The sequence below is a fragment of the Sipha flava genome, unplaced genomic scaffold (assembly GCF_003268045.1).
Source record: "Sipha flava isolate LNK unplaced genomic scaffold, YSA_version1 41_pilon_pilon, whole genome shotgun sequence".
NCBI classification, from domain to species: domain Eukaryota; kingdom Metazoa; phylum Arthropoda; class Insecta; order Hemiptera; family Aphididae; genus Sipha; species Sipha flava.
In genome coordinates, this window is record NW_020273144.1 from 1,854,699 (window position 1) to 1,874,725 (window position 20,027).

Below are 20,027 nucleotides of genomic sequence, written 5' to 3' on the forward strand. Positions count from 1 at the left end.
AATATTGAAAAACTTAATTCGCAATTTTTATGTCAAAAATTAAAATTATGTTATCTTTAAGGCTCCGCGTAAATAAAGTAAACACAATATTGTCAATAAAAAATATAACTGTAGTGAGTATAAAGTTATTTCACCATTATATTTGTACATTTATACATAACAAATTTAAAAATGGATAAAATAAATTTAATCGCAAAATTAAATTACGGAGTTATTAAAATTGTTATGTATATCGGTACATAGTGTATGTCAGACCATTAAAATATGCTATAGAAAATAAATAAAAATAGTGATAATAAAATGCAAACAATTTTGTACCAATGAAACACGATTAGGACCAAATTAAACAGGTATTATATATGATTACCAGTTACCGTATCGGTATACATATATATATATATATATATTATACAATTCCTTACTTAACGTATGCATGAAAAAAAATTAATTAAATCAGTTCGTGTGTTGTTAATAGTTTCTACTTATTTATTTCATTATACATATTGTATTCAGTATACTATTAAATAAATCCCATTCGTTAATGAATTTTCATTTCGTCAACAAATTCCATTTGTTCATTAACATTCAAACGAAATATATTATTGGAAATATGTTATCACACACCGATAAATTTTTTTTTTTGATTTCATTATAAGTTGAGTTTATTCTTTATTTACACACCCTCATACATTTCATTTCAATATATTTTTACACATTCACATAATGGATCTCATTGAGAAGAGGTAAGTTATAGATACTTTTTTAACTGGACTCCAATTGATTTAGCTATACAATTATAAATTATCGAAATACTGATACGAATTACGTGCATTGTATATTCCTAAATTAATTTATACTAATAACTGTTATTAATTAAGTTATTTCTGATTTAAAATGAATACTTTGTCATTACAAATTATAAATACACATTTTTTTTTCTTATTCGAAAAAAGAAAAAGGAATTTTTTTTTTAGTCTATTTAAGAATAAGCACAAAATTATTTAAAACTATTTCGAAAATAGACAGTCGACACACGAATAGATGGTATATACGTATTTATTCAAATGTTTAATATGGTTTTTTTTTCTTTTCTAATGATTTATAATAAACAAGTTATATATAGTAATTATTAATATGATTTCCTATCTTGAACTATTAGATTTAATGAAAAACTAAAAATATAAATGTATTCAGTATAAAATGACATGAAATCATACACATCTTTCTAATAAAACATAATTATTTATGAAATAATTATTGCACATATGAACTTAAACAAAATTTTAATGGAATTACATATTTATATTATTAATATTATTTAAATATTTAGTCATTATTCTCGGAAGCAAGGGGATGTTATAAGTATCAACCTCCCTTCTAGATATACCATTATCTAATGAAAATGAAAATAATATAATTGCATATAATAATACGAATAAGTACGTATTTAGCTATAGTTAATAACTGTATTTACATACGTCAAAAATGTTGTTAAAAACTATTGGAATGGATTTAATTTTATTTAAAAATAGTCTTTTCAAAACATGTTAATTAATTTGAGATTAATTTATCAATAAACATTTTAAATTACGATACCTCTGAGTAAAAACAAGCTGACAATGGAAGTGTGCTTTTTTTCTAATTACAATCCACTGTTTTATCTTTTAGGGATCAGTCACAGTCGATTTATAGTTTTAAACAATTTAATTTGACATGATAAAAGCGAAGAAACAAATTTCGAGGGTTTACTACTGTAGCCTTTATTCACAGATGATACAAACTTAAGTCGTATTAGAAAGTCAAAAAACCTCGTTTCTACTATGTCAAGAAGTAGAACTTTATTAAAACTTTAGTAAAAATCAAATGTCTTTCCTTTATTTTCTTAGATGAACGTATAATTTTCAATTGTATTAATATTTGTTTAATAAAGATTTTCTGTTCATTCAATGAAAATTGTTGTAAACAGTATTATTCTATTATTTAGAGTTCTTGAAACTGAAATTCTATTAAATGTTGACAAGGATATTTGTCTTAAGTACAATATTTTTTTTCATCGTTTTAAGGCATACGTCTGTAAATAATAGTTATAACATTATCGATATTGTTTACTAACATTAAAATACGAGAAAAAAAAACAGTATTGTCATATATTAATATGATTTATGAATTATGAAATAATTACTTTTAACAAAACATACAATTAATTTTTTAACGTTTAATATTATTAATACATTTTATACTTATATAAAGTGACGGTAAACAATTACGAATAACAAATTAGAATTAAGAAGCTTAAAAACAACAAATGTTACAAGTATTTTCGTTTTTATGCAAAAAAAAAACTATTACAAGGTTAGAATAGAATCTTGAGTTGAATTCAAGGAAGATGACATGCGCTTGAAATTTCTAAAATGCTTTTTTATTAAAAAAAAATAACCATATAATTGTTAATATTATTGTTAAACATTACAATATAACACTGTTTTCGAGACCCCAATTTCGTTAGAAACGCATATAAATCTCGTGTGAGTCGTTATTTTGTTTCGTCGAATATAATAAATTATATTGTCGGCCAACGCTACGAAATAGTGAGAAGAGTGTTAACATTCTTTGTGCAAACTCATTATGGACGGAGAATGCTTTCGAAAACTTTCAGTCGAGCAATTAAAAACGGTTCTTGTTATAAAATGTAAGCGGCAGCCAAAATATTATATTGGTGCAACGATGCACATATTTGTATTATAAAATCAATGTGCGTATTTTACAAACACAATATTTTTTTAATTACATTCAAAATAAGTAGTTCAACATTAATAAATTACAGAATACTCTTTAAACTAACCAAAATCAAATACGAATTTTCTCGCAAAAGACGATTATTAAAATGTATAAAATTAAGGTAATTGTTCCAAAACATAAATAAGTATTCTTATACTGCCCATGTTGTATAAATTATATAAAAAGTATTATTGTTTTTAAAATGAACTCCACAGTTCCAATGACGATTATTGTTTGCACTCGATCAGTATCGTATTTTATGTTTATGTATAAGAAAATATCTCAAAACCTTGTGTACACTTCAAAACGTAGTTAATTCAAAATAATAAAAATAATTCTAAAAATCTGTTGTTGATCAATATTTATAATCATTGCGGAGTTGCAACCATAGTTGAAATTTAACGCGTGCATAAATCGGTTCATGCAGAAAACTTTCTTGCTTACAATTACGATTATTCGAAAGTCAGCCAAGTTCGTTGAATTGGTTATACTGTACACGTCGGCGCCGACAGTGTAGAACAAATAACGATATAGTAGTATATAGAAGTAGTGATGAGAAAAAAAAAACTTCTTCAACTATTGTTCAATTGAACAATTCTCGTGTCCATGATCGCAGAACGCGCGAGCAAAGGGAGATTTATTATAGTTGGATTATAATTGGTTTCGGGATGATCAACTACCGTGATAAAAACTAACAAGACCTGGAAAATAAAAATGAGCTGAGTGAAAAATCTTTTTTTTGAGTGTTTCACAATGGGGAGCTTTATTTTCACCATCAATACTGCCCGCGTTAAAATTCCAATAATAATTTGTATCGACATATTTTATCACCTCTACTATGAGAGTATACAACAGCATTATATTTACATACATGTGATCGTCTTTTTCAACATTGATATAAATATTCTTATCTATAACTGTACGACAAAATCAAAATTTTCAGAATTTATTTAACAATTTAATTGTGGTGGTTATTATTTATTTTAAATTAAAAATATGTGCAAAATAAGGAGACAGTTTTATATATGTGTTATTATAAAATTACCTAAATTGATAAAAGTATATAACATGACTGCAAATATTATATCTAATATTTACTAATTATTTATAAAAGTATTTTTTATTAATATTTCATTCATTATACTATAAAGGGAACTTATGTGTTTGAACTATTCTAATATTAGTATATATGCAGTATAAATAGATTCAAATTTTGAAATAGCTTACAATATCTCTAGAGATGTTTCTGATAGAATTTCAAAATGATCCTTTAGTTTGGAGGGTTTATTTAAAACTTACCTGGGGATTTCGAGTTTGTTAAATGTTTGTTGCTATAGTTATACGCAATTCAAATGTAATAAGTGTATTAAAATTGTTTTCAATTCCTAAAGTTTTTCAATAGTATTTCGTATAATATAGCCTAAAAATTTTAATTTTTTTGTTTGTGATCGAGTTTCACAATTATACGTTTTCTTAAAGACGAAGGATAAAATATAAAAAAAGAAATAAAATAATAGACATTTTCGTCTTCAATATTTTAAACTCACAGATTTTTCTTATGTTAGAAAATATCTTTAATACTTATAAATGAACTAGTAATTTTATCCCTTAAATAGTTGGAAAAATAACTTTTAATGTATTAATTCTCATAAAATTACAAAATAAACATTCATTGGTATAAGTTGTTATGGAAATTCCCAAATGCCGAAATATAAAATTTAATGATTGGTTTTATACAAATAACGTATTTAAGTTTAAACGAGAGAGTAATCATATGCAGTCATTTTATTGGTTAATCATGTATTAGTATTAATAAGATAACTTTTTATAGGTATTTATATGGTTGCAGTAAATGTGCTATAACGATACATTAATTTATTACGTTTGTAATGTTAATGTTCGGTGAATAGGTTATTTACTTTTCCCCGATATATTAATTAACCAATTAACCAATAAGGTTATTGGATACGATTACCGTATCCAATATATATATATATAGTATATATAGTATATATATATATATATATATAGTATATAAGTTATAAATTTCAAACAAATAATCCATTTTTCAATTGCGACATTTTGAAATGTTCCAACTTACATCACATGATATATTTAAAAACATTATTATATTGATAAATACTATGATTTTTTTTTTTTTTTTTTTTATAATACAATATGTGCACATAATACATACACATATATATATATATACGAGTATATTGTTATTATATAAGGATGAGGAATATTATAAGAATATTATTTATGTGTATGCATATGATTAGTGCTTTATGTGGTTCGACGGGTGAAATTAGCACCACGAGAATTATGCATACACACGTCCAATAACATGTGCCATATGTTCTAACTGTCAGTATTTAATACAGAAAAGCTGGTTCAATGTTCTTTCAGAGACCGCGTAAATGAACATATAATTATATTATTATTTATTACTATTTTCCTTATTATTATTATTATTGTTATTGTTATTATTATAATTATATTAAAAGGGAGGTATTAGAAAAATATTAGCCATTCTATTATTATGATGAAAAATAATTATTGTAATATAACCACAACGTTGACTCGGATCTATTATAGGCACACGAACGAATCACGTAGTTTAGTATACATCTTCTTCTTCTTATTTTACTTTTTACAAGCCTTTCAGGCCCATTGCAGCAATAATATATTGTCTCTACTCTTTTTTGCCTTTTGCCATTTCTTCCGAATTCCTTACTCCAAAAATCTTCAGGTCTTCTTTTATTCTATCTGCTCATCTTTGTCTGGGTCGTCCTCTGGATCTTTTTGCGTTAGGTTTCCATGCAGTAATTTGTCTAATTAGTCCTTTTGATCTCCATACATGTTCGGCTATTGCATCACACTTTTTGGTGCGCTGGACGATGGGCGCGTCACTTTCCGTACGCATGAATTGAATATACATGAACATTATTATTACGTCCTGATATCTGATTTATTAGCAATTTATTTTTATTTTTGCTATATAAACCAAATAATCAAAACTGTTTTTCTCTCTCTACCACTTGGAAATCGCCACAAATTTAAATTAAAAATTTGAAATTAAAAAAATCACCAGGAATGATCTGTTCTGAAATCATAGCCCTTCTTTGATATGAATATGAATTCAAAAGTAAGAAATGAAAAGATTAAACATCACCGTATTCAATTTTGTTCGACCGCCATAATTTCGGAAAAATTAATCTCATAAAATGATATTTTTTAATTTTTTTTTTTTTTTTTAATTGTATATGAGATATTTATACCTTTTTGGAAAATCAATAAATGTATATTTCAGTCATGAGACATAAAATCTGATAATTTTTTATTATGCTCTTATAAGACACCCTGTATAAATAATATAAATCACCTATGAATGTATTAACGTATCGATCCTGTCGAACCAAAATGAAATTTGTGTGAAACGTTATCATCGGAATGTAAATGCACTGTTAAACAAAACTTTAGTGTCCATTTCACAAGGATAGAAGACAGCATTGGAAAAACGTATTGGCTATACCCAACGGGATTACCCTTATGTTGCCATGTAACATCAATGATTATACGACTGTAGACTATAAATATTATAAAATATGTGCTCAGGCATGTGTTTTTATAACGTTTTGAGAGAGAAACAAACACTGAAAGTAGTAAATTGAAGTATTGTATCTGCAAATGATATTTTGCAACAGTATGTCAAAATTTCGGATAGTCATCTAGTGGCTATAACAATATAATAACGTATAAAATATAAAATTATGATATAAATATATATATATTACAAATGAAACATTTGTATAATTAGTTATAAACATATAACACATGAACAGTTTTTTTTCCCATTTTACTTGGAAAATATATATTACTTAAGTTCTATGCTTTGAAGTTATTTATCTTTAACTATGTATAAACTATACTAATGATCATAATAATATTCGCATAATATATGATTTCAAGTCCAATTAGTATATTTTCAATTTTTTTTCTTCTTATCGTACATAACATTTATATATTGTTTTTGATAAAAATTTATTAATAAATAAATTATTTTAATCAATATATACACATATATGTGTGTAAGTAATTGAATTAATAAAACAATATTAATTTGTAATATTTTACTAATTAATTATAATTTTGTTTTTATCGTTATATCAAGTACATCAATGTAAATATTTAAAATAATTAATCTAGTAGATATAAATATCAATAATTTCAAAAAATGAAAAATATATAAAAAATCATTGTGTTGAGTTAAAAAAAATTGTAAAATATCCAGGAAATGTGCAATCGCTTCGTACTATATGCAGTTGTGGAACACGCATTTTGCAATATATTTAATTAACGTTTAATGAATACATGATAAAATATATAAGTACAATGTTTAGAAATTACAATATTTGTAGTTGAGCGACAAAATAAACATAATAATTTATAATAGTAAATGTAATTATGTTATATTCGAGTATAAATTACATTAAATAAGTTATTGTTGAGAATATTTTGAAACCTCAAAGAGATTAATTTCTGTAACAACACTATAAAATACTAAATATATGACTCGGAAGTTTGTAATTATTAGTACTGAATTTGTATATTGTTTTCAGTAAAAAACCATAAATCGTATCGAAATTACCATAATGTGTAAAATTATTTTATAAATTACTCAAATATTCTTTAAGTAGGTATACAAATAAATAAATAAATATTGAATAAGATTTAAATATTTACAATATTGTAATTTCATCTTTCTGCTTTCATAATTAATTAATTATTATTTTTTTAATACTTATTCAACTCACATTTTTTTGTCCGTTTAAAAAAAGTAATTGGTAGCAATATATTGGAAAAGTATTCGAACAATTTCAAAGGAAAACTTTGATGGTATTTTCATCCCGAAAATAATGAATAAATTATAAAATTGTTGGAAATCAATGTGTCGCCTACAAAGTTTTTTGTACTACTTTTTAGTATTTCAAAATTCTCCAATATTTTTCTCGTTACGGTACATCGGCGTAGGGAAAATAAAGCGGTTAGGATAGGATCATCATATAACTATTGAATGTTAGCGAAACAGAGCTGGACTAGAGGCGAGATGATGTTTATTTGATTCTTCGTCTTCGACAAACGGCTATGACAGCTTGGTGTGTATTATTTTTATTTTATACCCCACACGAACGCGTTTGGTGGTCGCGCGGCAGCGCTCGTGTCTTAAAGGAAAATTCGTTTCGATAAAAGTTATCTCCTCGCTTAAGACCGACGGGGATGGTGTAAGAGTGGGTCTCCGTATTATTAACCATGTAATACCACGCCATAATGTATATAAACGTGCGTTCGCGTGCGGATATAGTGCGACAGAGGTATAGGCCACCCGGGTGGACCATATCTAATAAAAACCACACAACGTATGTTATTATAGTATATGTTATTATTATACATCTTTATACGTACGCGTACGTGCACGAACACAAATGTACGTGCGCAAAAACACGGTCGTACGCACACGCATACCTGGTAATAAGAGGTTTTTTTTTTGTTGTTATTATTCTTTATTTTATCCTTGGATTTTTAAAATAACCTTTTTAGAGTACTATATTGCACTTATTACTATTGTATAGTAATATCATATGATAATACACTGCTGTGGTGGTTCCGAAGTTTTTTTTCTATATTATGTGTAATAACAACAACGACACTAAGGAGGTCGAGCAGCTCTACTAAAAAAATATGTATACAGAGTGATCATCTTATCATTAACCAAGTGGAGTTTTTAAAGGTTAGTGTATTACGATATGAATGTCTTTCATATAATATTTTTAATTAAACAAATTTGTAGTAATAATAATAGTTAATTTCCTCTCTGTGAGGAAGCCCTCACTACACAAAGATGAAAATCAATCGTTAAAATAATAACGTGATAATATTTTAACATTCGCCGTTTTTGTTACTTTTTTCTTCTCGTAGATGTGTTTTTACTGTCTACATATGATTATGTATTGTGCGTAGAAGAAAGGGGAAAAACATAGAAAAATAAAACTTAATATTTACTACATACGTAGAATGCTAACGCTAATTTTAACACTATATAAACTTACTACATATATGTATGTCCATAAATTATTTATATTCTCTGCGGTTTCATTTAGAAAAAATTAACCTCCTCGCAGCTACGGCTACGACGAGATGTCTTGCACATACGAGATTCCGAACATTTCCCTTTCTAGTACCTATATACGCTTCTATTAACACTGACTGACAGAGATACGCATGTATTATACGTCATGTTATTATTTTAATATTATCATACGCACACAGTGATACTTCCAAGCGTGATGGTTCAGTTTCCTACGCTGTTCCTTTATTTCAGTATTCTACTGGTTTTCCAGGACATCGGTGACAATTGTTTACAATAATACGTATGCCGATGTATACCGCTATCTAATTTTTAATACTCAACTACCGTTGCTGTCACCAAATGTCACTTGTTTCCATTAAAAGTACACGAAAAAAATGTTAATGTTTGGTTTTCAATTATTTATTAGAACCAACCGAACGCATTCGGTTTTCATATTTCACTGGAATACACATAATTTTCTTTTTAACTTGATTGAAAAAAAGGTATTGTTATTTTTAATTTGATAAACAATCCAAAAATTTTTTGGTTTGAATATTATAAATACAAAAGTTTTGAACTCGTAAAAAAAACGTAGCTCTCTTTTAATTTATAGACTCTACAGCATTTCAACCAATCGTGTATTCCGCCACGTGTATGGAAAATATTAACCTGTCAGTTTTTTTCATAAAACTAAAAATCGTTATAAAATAAGAACTGTTATTAAATTGAAAAGTCTTGGTTATACTGTATTTTGAGTATTATTTTTTGATTTTTAATATTTATGATTAATATATTATTTTATAGTCATAGAATTTTATAAATATTGATAACTAATAGGTTTCTTATCATATCTTAGTATCTAGTTACTAAGATGATATTATGAAATTTTATTTCGATATGCAATATATAAATTTAATTCAAGGTTTTTCTTTTTTTGAAAGGAATTATGAAAAAAATTCTTACACAATAAATATTTTTTAACGTAATAGCAAATTTGAATTATGTATAGATAAATAATTTTCATATTACATCAAACATTTTTATGCATGATATTTCTAATTATATAGTACTTATTTTACAATTTTTTTTTTTTTTTTGCTTTTTTTTGTTAAAATACAATATTATTTTCGAAGTATAGTATTTACGTATAGACTCATGTTCTAAAAGTTAACTCAGATACTTCGGTAAAACGAAAAATCGACAAAATGATGACATTGCATTGTATAATAGTAGTCGTATATATGTTATATAGTTCAATGGTTTTACCATATCACACAAACATCTCTCCCAGGGGACCATTTTATGAATTCAACGGAAAATAAATCTGGAAATAAAATCACCGATAGGATCAACAAAAAATTACCAAGGGGGTCCTCGATAATAACAACACTATTTCACTGATGCTATCGGCCCCTACGGGTGACATAATAATTTAGGGTGGTCTGTCAAATCGAAAAAAAAAGGATTCAACATCGTTATCTTTATTAAAATCAACTTAGAACACAGTAATCGGTTTTTTGTATTCTATAAAAATTTTTCTTCAAGGTTCCATCTCTTCTGAAGTTTTCAAATTAAAAAAAAAAAGAAACAATAATAATTATTCTGTTCAATGAAGCGATTTTTATGTTTTCGACAAAAATGAGGATGAAAATTGACAACTACGTTCAAACAAAAAAAAAAGAAAAGAGAACAAAGATTTATTGTCAAAAACGGTCATCTATGTTTCAATTACTATGTTCTCATATTGTTTGATAAAATCAATGTTGGATATTATTCAAAACGGAGTGAAAAAAAAATGATAAATGAGTATAATATTTACTACATCGCTAAAAATATTTGTTAACACCATAAACTTACAAATTGATATTTAATTAATTATAAAAAAAAAATAATAATAAAAAAAGTAAAATTGTAATAAGTACATAAAATATAATTAATGCTCAATTATAATAATAACTACAATGCATTTTAATCAAGGTGTATCATAATATTAATATACGTCAATTGCTGGTTCAATTATCATTATTGGTATTTTGACAAATAATTATCCATGAAGCAATAAAAAAATAATAAAATTGATATTTAAACGCGTTTAAGTAAAAAAAAAAAAAGTTGATTCTAGGTAAAATAAGAAATTTATAAACTCAATTCAATATGCTGTCTATTATATTTGTTAGTCAAGCCTTAAGGTAGTAAAACTGTTACAAAATATTTCCATGTAGTAACTTTTTAAATAAAGTTTGATAGTGAGTTTGCATAATATTCTAAATGTTAAACATGTTACTTACATATAGCTATAGTTTTTATAATTATATAAAAACAATTAAAAAAGTCTCAGAAAACTCCAAATGAATTTTTTTCCTAAATCGTTTATATTTCCTTTGAATAATAACTAATTGGTCAAATCAAATCAATTTTTTGTCTTTTACTAGGTTCCACTTCATATGTTTAGAATAACCCCCTCCCTAAATCGGAACTATTTTTGAGAATATTTAAATTTTAAACATTTTCTCTTTACTTGTTCTAAATACCGACATTTGTGCCAAATAACACTTTTCTATTCAAATGGAAAATGTTTTATGATTTTGACGATGTGTCAGTCAATTAGATACCTAGTCAATGAGTAACAAATGTAATCTTTTGAATTTTTCCCTTTTTAAAAATGTTTATTATTAAGAGCTCCATTTTCTACAGCATCGAAGATAATTATAGCATAATTTATGGATTATATTTTAAAAACTAATAAACCATAGTTGATCATCTAAAGAGAAGTAGATATATGAGAGTTATAATATCGGTTGAATTGGTACGAGTGAAAATACAATGGTATTGCTGGAACTTAGATGACGCACTACTGCACACACAGATATAGTGTATATTGTAGTTATCCTATTTTCATAACTCCCAACGTCTAATATCAAAAAATTGGAGTGTTTTTAAAAATAAATGGAACCGATAAAAACTTTTTTTAGCTAACAGCTATAACAAAGATAATAGTTATAGTATTTAATTGTAACGTCGGTGTTTGGGTTTAAAAATGTTGATTTATTATTATTAGTTAGACGTTATACAATAGAAAAATATAATAGTTGTGGTTAAATACAGTACGTTGTACCTTTAAGAAATATTATTATTCAAATGAGTTGACGTGTAATAAAAATTACTATCATTTGTTTTAGTATATGAGCAAAGAAATATTTCGTGAACGTGGAAACATTTCTGTATTACCTCACTAAAAAATAAAAATACAAAAAAAATTATTAGTATTTCATAAAACGTTTTTTATTGTTCAAATAACAATAACGACAAGTGTAAATATAATATGAAAAAAATTTCATAATTAAGTTGGCCGAGGAAGTTTTTACTTCTTATTTTTAAATTTTTTCTCCCTCTTTCTAACTCAAAGATTTTTTTGTGTACGCTAACCGTCACTGACGTTTCCATGCGATCATTAATTTCTTCGTGTTTTTTCTTTGATTTTCAATGATTCGGCAGGGAAAGAAAGGGTGCTGTGGGATTGGAAGAAAAGGAAAAAACAAGAGTGGGTAGAACGGCTGACTTCCGGTGGCCAAGGGTTACAGAGTTGGAGATGAGGGGTTACCATAAAGTTCTATATATAACTATACGGTCATATAAAGACATTATTAATTGAACCATTTGGCCACGACTATTGTTATCAGTGGTTTTCGGTGTATTCCACATCCCCATCGTCCGCCATTGCAGTAAATTGCTGGTTTTTGTACGTGCACCCTTACGTGTTTGTTTGTGCCTGAGTAATAGACAATATTGTATTCAAAAGTAACAATTACTAGTGACTTTTTCATTATTTTGTACAAAAAAATATAAACTAATATGCTTAAAAAAGCGTCAGAGTACTCACTCATAGAAAAATATATAAATACAAGTATGTATACACTTATGCACTTAAATATATTTAAATTTGTATAAAAAAAGGAAAATATGCTTAAAATCTTTAGTTTATTTTAATTTTAATAAAAAATTCAAGTAGATGTTTAAAAATGAACTAAAATTTATGAAAATGATTAATTTTGACATAATAATTATTAATGATAAATATTTATTAGTTTGAAATATGACTTAGAACAAGGATAAATATGTATTTGACAAGCTTTTAAAATATTATGTTTAAAGATCTAACTGTGTTTTGAATATAAACATGGAATATCCAACTAATTAACCAATTTAATTACCAATATTTTTTATAATCTGTACATACATATATTGTATTATAATGCTTAGTATTACATATTATATTAATTCATCAAAATGCAAGTTAGTTTTTGATGAAAATACCGATTAATCAAACTAAATTTAACAATGTTATGCCTTAACGAAAAAAATAAATAGACCACATTTCTATTTATTTTAAATCGGTCTCGATGACTACGAAAACCATATTTTTTAATCTCAATCGAAATGGTTTCTGAATACTGAGTACTTGCGATGTCAGATTATTGTTTTTATTTGTGTATAACGTAAATAAACGAACGATATATATTTAAAGGTGGAACCTCTCAGCTAAAACAAATAAAAAAAAAAAAAGAAATCGTCTCTTATTTGATATTTAATTTAAAAGAAAACTGATAAGTTTCCGGTTATTTGTAAAGCAAGTCTGTAACATACTATTTTGTTTTTTTCTTTAAAAACTTTTATTTATTTTGTTTTTGAACGTCTAATATTGTGACTGTGTGAAAAATTGTTCTTTAAACGATTTCATTAATTACATTTTTTTTAACTAAAAAAATATGAATTACATTCGATTTTCTAAAAGAATATCTGAATATATCGGTATTATATTATGATACAATTCAAATGTTTATTTAATTAATGTTATAAAATGTGAAGAATAAAAATATTGTTATATCTTCGGTGTTTCAATTTTTATCACAAACTTGACAATATATTAGCATTCTATCAGTAGTAAACTTGCGTGGTAATTTATTTATACTAGCCTAAATACGTGCATTTCCAGTAGGACACATTTTTTAAAATAAATTAATATTTTAACGTCTAGAGCATTTTATAGAGCACGCAAAAAATAGTGAATACTAAAATAGTGAATACACAATAAGTGCGAGTGGAATAATTATCCACCAACGTAACATGCGACGTCCGAAAACTTTAAAAAGCAATGAATTTTTTTTTTTTTTTTTTGGAGCACGTACAATTTATTAAAGGAGATTGTATAATCAAGAACATGATAAACATCTGAAATTATAGTGCACCTATCCGCTATAAAATTTACACAACGACTAAAAAATCTTTCAGTCTGATTGAGTAAAACTGTCTACTTTTTTTGGTATATAATAAGGCGATTATATACTATTTAAAGCATACTAACTATGAAGTACGCATGTCTGGGGGAAAAATATGATCATGTCATCTGAAAGTAAGCACATTATCCGCGGTCTAATTATTACCAATGAAAAACGCAAATTTTATTTGTGAATACAGCAGTGCACCAATTTAGTATATACGAGGCGCCGTCTTCTGAGCATTGAAAATAATAATAATTCATGTATAATTATGTTTATGATTTTTCGTTGGTAATTTGAGCAATGTGGTTTGAACATACATTTTAATAAATTCTATAAAAATGTTTCGCAGTTATTATTTAGCTCTTGGAGTGCACTTATAAAATATAACATAATGAAAAACATAATAATAATACGATTTAAAATTATATAACATGTCATAAACAAATTACATAAATTATATTATTGTATTACAATTACTACACACTTTATATTTTCGAGCGTCATAATGAAGACACGTCGTATTAGGTTTGTTTATTTTAGGCAAATGTTAATTTAACTTTCCACTTATAACTGGTGAGTATAATATTATTTGTTCATTATGTTTTATATGAACTCTTTGAATTTAATTAATTTCTTGTACTCGAAATTAATAAAATAATATGCTGGCTTTTGGTTTTGGATTTGCATGACAAATACGAGTGTGTTCACGTGGTGTACAGTGATTTAGTGGAGAGTGAATATGTTGTGACTGCGAAGCGTTATGAATGGTTGGATGGGAATAAGAATAAATATATATAGACGGGTGGAGGGTGCCGCGAATGTCACACACAAAGAATATAAAAAATATATAAATACACATATAGTATATTTAAAATTTGACTAGATGAAATACAAACAATCTAAATGTTAAAACTATAATAGATATATTAAATTTTTAGATAACATATAATACATTTCCGAGGTACTGATTTTCAACAAAATTTGAGTTATTCCTTTAGATTATAACTCAAAAAATTTGAAAATTTGAAAATTTTATCGGCTAATAATTAAAAAAAATGCTTGAATTTTTTATACAATTTAGAGGCAGTTAACATTTTTATTTTAATTTTTTTAAATATTTATCATCTTCTTTGATTACACTTTGTATTTAGTTTTGACTTTTATATAAGAACAAATTAAAAACATAAATTGTTTAAATCATAAACGTAAATATCTCTACGTTTGATATGAACGCAAACCCGTGTATGATTAATACAAAGGTAATCCATTATAGTTTACCAAATAAACTATTATTTAGGACATTATGCGAACGCAAGGCAACTGAAGAATCAGATTAATTTCTAATTAATGATTTCACAAATGATTTAGAATATTTTTTTCATTGTGTCATATTTTAGCGTTCGATTCGCGAAAAAATAAACAAATGAAATGTATACTCATTTTAGGGCTATATTTGTATAATAATAAGAATTAAAGAATAACCAACGAAATATATTTTAGTTTACTTTAGAACGTGTAAAATGATCTAATGTCGTATCACATGTATGCCTTAGATATAATATTTCACCTGTAACTAGTATACGCATTTCAGACACATCATCATGTACTTACTTACGCGTGTATGATTCTCGTTGTTGCAATACAAAGAACACACGTGGGTACATCCAATAAAAACGTACTGTAAAGAGCATCTGCTTTTAACTAACACCCATACCAACCCCAATAATATTGTATAACGGATAGCCATCAGAATATTTACTCAGAAGAAATAATAACACACAAAATTATAATCTTGTAATTTAACATCGATCTTACCGGAACAAGACACGTTGCTTTAAACCACATAAGCTGCTATGATTTGTACAACCTAAAACAATATCAATACTGTACAATGTAACAAAAACCCGGAAGTCTTTGACTTCACTTACTTTATTATATAAAATCTGTGGACTATAAGTAAGAAACGAAAATGATTGCTATGTTTTACTAGTAGCATGTATAAAAAAAATAGAGAAGAAAAAATAAATAAGAATAAAAAAATCACAATCATATCAAAAACAAGACCTTTTATTTTTCTTCTATCCCGCAATCCTTTAATAATAAAAAAAAATAGGAGTCATATATATATATATATATATATATATATATATATATATATATATATAGAAATAGAAATAGAGAGAGGAAAATAAATAGAAACCATTTTTACAATTAAAGTAAAAACAGAAAACAAAATAAATAAACCCGATGAACACAATTGTCGTATCTGTGATTTGGTAAAAATACTCAAAGTGTGTTGATTCAACCTATAGAATAAAATAAAATAAAAGTATATATTTATGATTTTTATTCATTTATATAACATTTAACTGACTGCTAAATCCTAAATCAAAATATAACTGTAGATGTTTAGTAATTTGTCATTATAAGTTTATTAAGTATGGTTAGCCGTTAAGTCGACGAATTCAATCATTTATTTTATTATATCTATTCAATTTTTTGTAATTATAGCAATGATGATATTAATATTTTAAATCTATTGTTTGGTGTCGGTGACGCAATTTATTATTTGTCTATGTTTTATAAGTATGGTGGCAACACTGTAATTGTATATATATATATTTTTCATGTTTTGTTTTTAATAATATTAAGTAATGTTAAGTCAGTCATTGTAAGCGAATCCGACAACCGTCATGCGAGTGCCGAATATGTAAAAGGAAAAATATTAAATATTAAAAGTTACGTTTTTTACAGTCTACGTGCAAAAATAATTATTTATAATATTGAGCGTCCGAACATTTGGTTCCTCGAACCGAATTGATTGGCGCGCGTCGTAAAATGATGTGCGTATCATATGCATAGCGGGTGCGAATCGTGTGCTTATCGTAGAAGTATGTCGTTTAGTGTCAACAAAAAAGCGTTCATTAAAAAACACAAGAGTTGTAAAAAAAAACTGCATCGTCGTCGAGGAATTGGACAGCGTAAGGTAAGAGTTTTTTTCATTCATTTTCCTTAAAATAAAATATATTTCCATAGTTTTTTTTCTGGTTTTACTCGGGCTGTGTAATAAAGTATATGTAAAAAAAAATAACGTTACTTGAAAACAAATACGTAAATATGACAGAAATAGCGTTTCTAACGGTAAGGCGGGATCAATTAAAGGCATCATTAACACGTTTCGTGACGTATGTACGGTCTTAATCTTGGGATATTACGCAAATTGAAATACGAAGATCTAAAATAGAAGAACATTGGAATAAGTTTCAACAAGTTCAAACGGCGATTAAAGAGGCGGCTGAGGCAGAACAGAATAAAAATGAACATTTCGCGTATAGAGAAGATTTTGAAGAGTTGTATTTTAAAATCGTAACGGAAGCGAACAAATTGATAAACGCGGATTTAATACAACCGCAAGCCATGATAAAATTACCCACATTGGATATTTCAATTTTTTCAGACCATTACGAAGAATGGTCATCGTTTTACGATATATTCTTAGCATCAATACATACAAATAAAAGTTTAACGGCAATACAAAAATTTTATTATTTACGGATGTTTCTGTTGAGTGACGCAAAAGAATGTATCAAATGTTTAGAAACATTGGTGGCGAACTACGAAGCAGTGTGGTCCTCGGTAATCACACGCTATAATAATATGAAAATATTGATACAAACGCACGTTCAGAATATTGTCAAGTTGCCGTCAGTTAAAGAAAAATCGTCGGTAAATTTACGTAAACTATCCGATACACTAAATAGCAATATCCGGGCACTCGAGGCATTAGGATAAAAACCGTATGATTGGGGTCCATTACTATCACATATTATGTGTGCGAAGTTGGACAATGAAACGCGAAAAGACTGTGAAATACAGGCGGCTAAAGATAGACTACCATCGTTGGGAATTAACACAGTTTATTGAGGAACGATTTCGGATATTAGATATTCGAAACTTCGCGGGATATAAATAATAAGGCAGTACCGGTGGCAGCAGGAACAAATAATATTACGAAAGGCGGTTAAAAATACTCGGTGAATTTTGTGTCAACAACAACATTTAAGTGCTTTATATGTAATTTGGAACACACAATTTATAAGTGTCCAACATTCATCATACTGCCGATAAGCGAACGTATAGAGAAAATTGCGAGTCTAAAATGATGTAAAATATGTTTACATAAACACGAGGAAAAATGATTTTCGATATTTTGTTTGAAATGGTCCAAACCTCATAACACATTATTACATCTACAGAAAAAAAAGGTATCAGATTCGGAAGGTAGTGGAAAGGACGCCGAAACGGTTAAGAATAGACATAAACCGGTCGTAAACGTGACGAGTTCAACGACCGCGCCAGCAAATAATAATTAGGAGCGCGTATTGTTAGACACAGCCGTCGTACGCATTATCAATCCGTGCGGTAAGTCCTCATTTGCACGCATGTTATTGGATTCTGGTTCAATGAATAATTTTATATCGACTGAATTAGTAAATAATTTAAGTTTACGGCAAAAGAAAACGGATCATATAGTAAGCAGGATTGGAGGCACAACACAAAATATCACATCTACGACGTGGTTAAAGTAAAATCTTGAGTGAGCGATTAAGAATTAACATACAAGCATTAATGGTAAAGAAGATACGGGAAATCTACCGACGAAATTTATGTTCGAAAACGGCCTTCGATTAGCAAATATTATACTAGCCGATTAATTTTTTAATGTACCACAAAAAATTGGTATATTAATAGGTGCTGTTCATTTTTTCAAGATCTTAGGTAAAAAACAATATTTGTTGTTAAACGGACCAAGTTATCAAGAAACAAAGTTCCGATTTGTTGCATCAGGGTCGGTACAAGTTACGGTGCACAATAAAAAATCTGTTACACATAAATCCACAAACACAGAAAATGACGAATATAGCGATATAAAAAAGTTAATTAAACAATTCTGGCAATCTGAAGAATACATAGGACCGATATCATATACCCTCAAAGAAAAGGCGTGTACTGAACATTTCAATAATATCGTACGACGGGAAGAAGGTCATTTTGTAGTACAATAAACATTTCGAAAAAATCGGGAGAAGTTAGGGAAGTCGTACGCAATAGCTAAGCGTAGACTCTTATCGATCGAACGTCGACTGGACAAGAATCCAGCGTTAAAATGTGAATACGTCAAATTTATGCGTGAATATGAAAGTTTGGGTCATATGACGTTTGTAAGTAACGAGGAATCGATATACCTGAAAGAATGTGCTACCTCGCACACCATTATGTTCTGAATTTAAATAGTAGAACTACGAAAATACGGGTCGTATTCGATGCTTCTACCAAGACTGAAACCGGAGTAAGTCTAAATTACGTCCTTTTAAAAGGACTAGTTATACAGGACGATCTTATATATGTATTTTAGCTAGATTTCGAGTACATCATTTTGAAATTTCTGTCAATATACGAAAAATATACCGTCAAATTAACGTTTCAAAAAAAAAAAACATCAAGATTACCAATGTATTTTATGGCGCGAAAATAGTAACTCTCCGATTAAAATATTGAAATTAAATACAATACTGGCTGAAGATGAATACAAATATAATACGGACATTTCCATGGCTATTTCACGCGATTTCTACATGGATGATTTTCTTAGCGGTGCATCGATCAAAGAAAAAGCAATCAAATTACGTGACCGTCTAATAGAAGTAATGGCTACCGCGAAAATGGAATTGAGAAAATGGTCTTCGAACAACTTGTGTGTTCTCAACGTTATTACTCACAGCGAAAAAGAACAAAAAAATGTACATGAAATAAACGACTCGTTTACTAAAATTTTA

General features: G+C 27.2%; 1 protein-coding gene across 1 annotated transcript in view; it reads left to right on the top strand.

The window, feature by feature from the left end:
- Positions 1-20,027, top strand: part of LOC112688953 — a 221,059-nt gene that overhangs the window by 79,565 nt on the left and 121,467 nt on the right. The window lies entirely within an intron of this gene.